The sequence below is a fragment of the Triticum dicoccoides genome, chromosome 4B (assembly GCF_002162155.2).
Source record: "Triticum dicoccoides isolate Atlit2015 ecotype Zavitan chromosome 4B, WEW_v2.0, whole genome shotgun sequence".
Lineage (NCBI taxonomy): Eukaryota > Viridiplantae > Streptophyta > Magnoliopsida > Poales > Poaceae > Triticum > Triticum dicoccoides.
Window position 1 is genome coordinate 504930792 of NC_041387.1, and position 7069 is coordinate 504937860.

A 7069-nucleotide genomic window follows, 5' to 3' on the forward strand; every position below is an offset into this window, starting at 1 on the left:
GCCATGGGGACGTACGAGTGCGACCCGGTGCGTTGTGAATGAACGAGAAGGAGCTTCGGGCGTGCGTGCCGACTGCCTCTCGCTTTCCCCTCTTCGGGCGTGCGTGCTTGAATTCGATGGAAGGAAGGGTGTGGGTGGCTGGACCGTGCACGTACGGTGCCGTCTCACGGATCCGACGTGCCCATGCGATTTCCGGCCAAAAGAGGAAGCAGTACGAAGCGTGCGGGATTCTTGAGTCGTCGCATGCAAGGGACGTGTTGGCCAACCTCCCGTCGTGCTCACGGAAAATGGTTACGCGATTTTGACGTAGGCCGACTGTGCAAGTGCAAGTGCAACAAAAGCCCGTGAGGTCATGTTTGAGCCATTGGTTGCTGTCTTTCCCTAATCTATGATTATCTATCCCTAATAATAAAGCAAATAGTGCTTTTGGCGGTATGTTATAAGATTTGCCCCGAAGTTGTCAATAATTACCTCCCATGCTACCGGTATAATCTCCCCTAATAATAATAAAGCGATTACTGCTTCTGGTCGTACGTCATCGACATTTTTGCGAAAAAGTCCTTTTATTTCTTTGAAATCAACCCGCACTCCCTATTTAAGTGGCACTCTGGAAAACGTTTCGTTTTTACGTAAAAACCACTGCATTTGTTGGAAATTATGCACGCGACCCTTATCTCTTATTGGACTGGCTCACCACCGCGCGTACGCTTATCCTGCCGTTCTTCACCGCCGGGCACGCGCCGCCGCTTGCCGCCAGCGTCGCCCCATGTTAAAGGCTGGTCGCAGCGGAGGCCTCGGTAGGAAGATTCGAGGCGGTCTCGGGCGCGACGGGGAGCTGCCGGAGCGCACGGACGACGGGGGCTCGTGCAGGAGGCGAAGACCGACGGGGAAGTTCAGAGGGGCGGCTGGTGTGGCCAAGCTAAGGAGGCAGCGGTCTGAGCCGGCTTGAGCGCACGGACGACAGCTCTGCTTGCTGACATCGGCCGAAGGCGGACGGGGCTGGCTCGCGAGATCCACACGGGCACGAGAGGAGACTGGAGGAGAGGGCCAGGCATGGCTTGGCGGGCGCGAGATGAGGCTGGAGGAGAGGCCGAGGCGTGGCTTGGCGCCTACCAGAGCCACGAGGCCGTCGCCGGCGGCGTCGGACGTCCAAGTCAGTCGCGGCAAACGGCCGTTGCAGGTGTAAGGACCAAAGCAAGGCAACGACACAAGGCCGGGCATCGGAGTAGAGCAAAGGAAATAAGAGACACACACAGAGGAGGGGAGAGGGACGAGAGATCTAGCGGCGGTGCTCGCTCCGGTGGAACGTGGGGCGCCAGCAACTTTGGTGGAGGCTTCACATCTGCGCCTGTGTGACACTATTGGCAGATCCGGCGGCGATGCTCGCGCTCGCTCCGGTGGAACGGGGGAAGCCAACAACTTTGGGTGTGGAGGCTTCACATCTGGGCCCGCCTCACACAATTGACACACGCCGGCAACCTGGGAACGAACCTCGCCTGGGCAGCCAGCTCACAGCGCGGCTAATCCCGCTGGCTGCTTGGTCTAAGAATATCGGTGGAAGCACCGGAATGAGAAAGAGAGATGGAGCGAGAGAAAGAAGATGGATGCAGATGCTTCTCGGTGGACACAGACGAATGGATAAGGATAAGCTAGCTAGCGGTGGAGGTACACGTTGATGGTCTGATGGGTGTTACGTGCCGGTCAGTAGGCCCCAAGCCCCCAACATTGTTTTGTCAGCCGGTTATAGTATTTCTTTTTCTAATTTTTGCGAGGGGATTATAGTATTTCTTGCGCTTGGGCCAACATTTAATCTTCCAAATCAAACAAACCTTCCATTAAAAAACTACATGATCAAAATCATTAGAATTCAAATCTTTTGATAATTTGATAAAATATTTTAAATGAATTATTAAACTCTCGAAGAGTATGTAAGGGCATCTTCAACACCGAGCCTCGAAACGACCACAACCGTCCGGACCTCATGGTCTAGACGTGTTTTGCCATTCAATGCGGGTCTATATCGGTCTGTCGACCGGTCCGGACTTACTTTCTCCCGCAATCCGAAAACAAATTGGGGGCTTTGCGGGCATCCGAACCGCTGTCACGCTTGATTCTATCTGCCATGGCCCATCCAAAAAATCCTCCTTTGCCCATGTCCCTCCCACCCGAAGTGGCCAGCGCCGCTCCAAAGCATCAATCTTGCATTCATGCCGGCTCAGAGCGACGCGACCTCTCAATGGCCCTTTGGCATTGAAGCGGCGCTGGAAGAGAATGCAGCCCACGCTATTTCCCGGTGCACACTGCAACTCCACGTTCAAATGAGAACTCATCATTCCGCCTCCCTACAGTAAACATGCGTGGTTGTCGAAGAACCTACTCCGGCGCCACAGGTTCGTTCGTCTACTACCAGCCATTAACCACCTCGTCGCTTGCCCTGTCATGCACCGACTATTTAAACTCCAACCCCAGTCATAGACGCATCAATCCTCCTCCTCACCGCACCACGACCATCATGGCCTCCTTGAGCTCCAAAGCCATCTGGGACAACCTCTCGTCCGACCAAAAGACTGAGATGCCGCCATTGCTGCCGGTTTGCAGGCCGCCAGGCAGACGGCGGTCAGCGCTGCGGACATCCCAATGGAAGATGTGACCGATGACGGGCGACGCCACCCTCCTCGCCGGTCCATGCCGACATGCCCGTGCAGGAGGCCTTGTTCCGACGGGCTGAAGCCAGCCAGGAGTACAACCTCCACCTCCTCAATGAGCTCTGGTGCGCGATGGAGCAACTTGCCACCGGCACGGAGCGCCAGACATGGACCAGGCGGAGGAGAAGGCGCTGGTCGACTCCTATCGCACGGCCTACAAATTCCGCCGCGGCCATTGGTGGTACCGCCAGCATCAGTCGGAGATAGAAGCGGTCTTCAAGGAGATCGGTGAGGCGGACGACGAAGTCTATGGAAAGAGCGAGGACGAGGAAGACGTTGCTAGCCCCGCCACGCCCGCGCCTCGCCGCCACGACCACGAAGCCGGCACGTCCAAGGGCGCTGGCGACGGCGAGGAAAAGTATATCATGGGAGTTCACCGGTGCTCGGACACCAGGAAGGCCACTGCCCTTTAGCTCCAGCTGAAGCCAAGCTTGACGGGCTCAAAATCGTTGGCCAATTAGCCGCTTGTAGGCTGTGGAGGCGGAGGTGGAGTTTTCAGTTCCCAGGGCTCATGGTCGGCCGGAAATGGGCAAACGGGTGTTGGCGGACATTTAGACTAGGTTTAGAGTACGATTTAGTTCAAATATGTCGAAATGTAATTAGTTTGCTCCGGTCTATATGAAAAGCATCTGGTTTTGTCTAAAAATTATTCAAGTACGAATGAATATCATCCGGTTTGTTTTAATATCCATCAAATTTGTTGACTTTCGTTAAATTTCTTCCGAAATGCAACCGGACATATGCGGATAGCTTTGGATGGTTGTCTTCTGCACCAGTGTCCGTGTGCTGCCCCCCGCCCCCCTCCCCGGCCACATGCGGACGGATGTGGTGTCCTTTTTGCAGGTCAACGTTGAAGATGCCCTAAAAATCACATGTATGTTTCTCCCGCTAAAAGACTATCCCATGCATCTGTAAGACTCAGATTGTATGTTTCTTCTAAAAAAACTATTCCATGCATCACTACTCTTTCCTTTGTTAGAAGTGCAGAGCTTAAGCATGCGTCAATGAAAGACGTTAGGGTGACTTCTCACATGAACACTTTATAATCCAAATAAGTGAAGCGTAGTGACATGTGAAGTAGGGTTTTTCCAATTTTTCCACCCGTTGCAACGCACGGGCATTTGTACTAGTAATAATAAAGCGCTTCTTGCTTCTGGTGGTACGTCATCGGCCGCATTGGGCTTGGGGAGGGGTCCTATTCCCCCCTCTCCCTTGGCCGGCTCACCAAGGGGGACTTTCCCCCCTTGGTGGCTGCCCTCTCCTCCTCCTCCAACCTATATATATTAGGGGTTTTTACTCTATTGCATACACAGTGTTTCGAGTCTCCTCTAGTTCTTCTAGTTCATGTTCTAGTTGCCCAATTAACGCTTGGTTAATCCTCTTGTCCTCATAATTAGAAGCCTAGTGTGGTTCTAATCTCCCCCCTTTAATTCTTCGGTGATGATTAGCTCTTGACGGTGAAGCGTTGCCAGATTGTGAAGGCTACACGCTTGCAACCAAGTAGAGAGACCATGTTTTCGTCTTCGATTCGAGGGACTGTTTCTAGGCGGTATGAGGGATCGTTCATCGACGGTTCGAGGGACTCCAAGTATGATCTACACCAACACGTTCTTCTTCTGCTGCAACTCGGTGACGGTAACGATCGTGATCCCAACCCGTAATGCATTTTCATATTGATCTTGGGTGATCGTAGGTGATAATATTTTTTTCACTACATTTCCAACAGAACCAACTTGGGGAGGAATCCTCCTCCCCTTTGGTACGGTGAACCATAGATGGAGCCCAAGCTAGGACTACTCTAGGGTGGAGCCTTGTCCCCCAATGGTAATTGAGGCGCCCAACTATAGGTCTTCTTAAAGCCCATGGGGCCCTACCCCTTGGGCCAGCCAAGGGGACAACCCGCTAGGACTCTCCATAATATTCCAGATGCTTACAGAACATTTTGGAATCTTTTGGGGCCTTCTATATAATTCCAGGATGCCACTTCTAGGACACACTCCCGAATTCATCCAGAAGCATCAAGAACTCTTCTGGAACCCATTCTCTAATTCTCCTATATCTCCTGGTACTGAAATAAATCACTAGTCGTTAATATGCAGACATGACTCGGAACACCTTCCAATTAATAATTAATAGCGGGATCTGGTCACCCATGTTAATTCCCACACATACACGAAGATCTTCATCCGGTGAACCTTTTGTTTCCGTATACACTTCCCCTTGCTTCGTGATATATTTATAAAAACCGTGGCCAGATAGTATTTTAGTAATCAACACATTGATCACTATGCTTGTTATCCTCGTTGCGGGTTTTATTCCTTTTCTTATTTTCGTATTCTCGTATCCCTTTGATCACTAACACTGTGTCTGGCCAGATGGTAATGGATATTGTAATTCCAGTCTTGAATCATGAAGAACCTTGACATACTTTTCCAGTGTACCTGTAAGATACCTTTATGATCTCCTTGTTACGAAAATTTTTTGGCAACCCCAAAGTAACCATCCAGTATGAAGGCCTACAATATTCTCATGGTCTAAGATGTATGTAAACATTAACTCTTTATATGTTAATAATGACAACTAAGTGACGATGTGATCTCACATTATATCATAAGTATTCGGTCTATCCAACACCACCGTTCTGCTAACAAGGTGTTCTCATCATTCTTGGCGGCCTTGTTACTTTCAATGCCCATGATCAGGAAAACATGATTATCAATAATACATGAGCTAGTCTTAGAGGAGAGACTAGAGATCTATTTGGTGTTTGTGTTTCCACACATGCAACTGAGTTTTCCTTTGAATTTCGCATTCAGGAACATTGCAATTTGAGCACAGGACAACCAATTGATTTTGTGGAGAAATTACTCTCTCTCTCTCTCTCTCTCTCTCTCCAAGGGCGGTATCTCACCGTCTTGTCGTCGACCATTGCTCCACCAGACACCATGCCTGAAGGAAATATGCCCTAGAGGCAATAATAAAGTTGTTATTTTATATTTTCTTATTCATGATAAATGTTTATTATTCATGCTAGAATTGTATTAACCGGAAACTTGATACATGTGTGAATACATAGACAAAACACTGTATCCCAAGTATGCCTCTACTAGACTAGCTCGTTGATCAAAGATGGTTAAGTTTCCTAGCCATGGACATGAGTTGTCATTTGATTAATGGGATCACATCATTAGTGGAACGATGTGATGGACAAGACCCATCCGTTAGCTTAGCATAACGATAGCTCCATTTTATTGCTACTGCTTTCTTCATGTTAAATATATATTCCTCCGACTATGAAATTATGCAACTCCCGGACACCGAAGGAATGCCTTGGGTGCTATCAAACATCAGAACATAACTGGGTGATTATAAAGATGCTCTACGGGTATCTCCGAAGGTGTTTGTTGGGTTGACATAGATCGAGATTAGGATTTGTCACTCTGAGTATCGGAGAGGTATCTCTGGGCCCTCTCGGTAATGCACATCATATGAAGCCTTGCAAGCAATGTGACTAATGAGTTAGTTATGAGATGATGCACTACGGAACGAGTAAAGAGACTTGCCGATAACGAGATTGAACTAGGTATGAAGATACCGATGATCGAATCTCGGGCAACTAACATACCGATGACAAAGGGAATAACATATGTTGACATTGCGGTTCGCCCGATAAAGATCTTCATAGAATATGTGGGAACCAATATGAGCATCCAGGTTCCGCTATTGGTTATTGACCGGAGAGGTGTCTCGATTATGTCTACATAGTTCTCGAACCCGTAATGTCCGCACGCTTAACATTCGATGACGATATGTATTATATGAGTTATGTGTTTTGGTGACCGAAGGTTATTCAGAGTCCCGGATGAGATCACAGACATGTCGAGGAGTCTTGAAATGGTCGAGAGGTAAAGATTAATATATTGGAAGGTTATGTTCGAACACCAGAATGGTTCCGGAGTGGTTCGGATATTTTTTGGAGTACTGAGGGGTTACCGGAACCCCCTGGGGAAGTATTGGGCCTTAATGGGCCATAGGGGAGAGGAGAAGCAAGCCACAAGGAGGTGGCGCCCCCCATGGGGAGTCTGAATTGGACTAGGGGAGGCGGCGCGACCCCCCTTTCCCTCTCCCTCTCTTTCCCTTTTCCCCCTCCGCTGGAAGGAAGGGGGAGCCGACTAGGACTAGGAGTCCTAGTGGGACTCCCCCACTTGGCGCGCCCCTAGGTCCGGCCTCCTCCTCTCTCCTCCTTTATATACAGGGGTAGGGGGCAACCCAGAGAACAACAATTGTTTCTTAGCCATGTGCGGTGCCCCATCCATCGTTTACTCCTCCGGTCATATTGTCGTAGTGCTTAGGCAAAGCCCTGC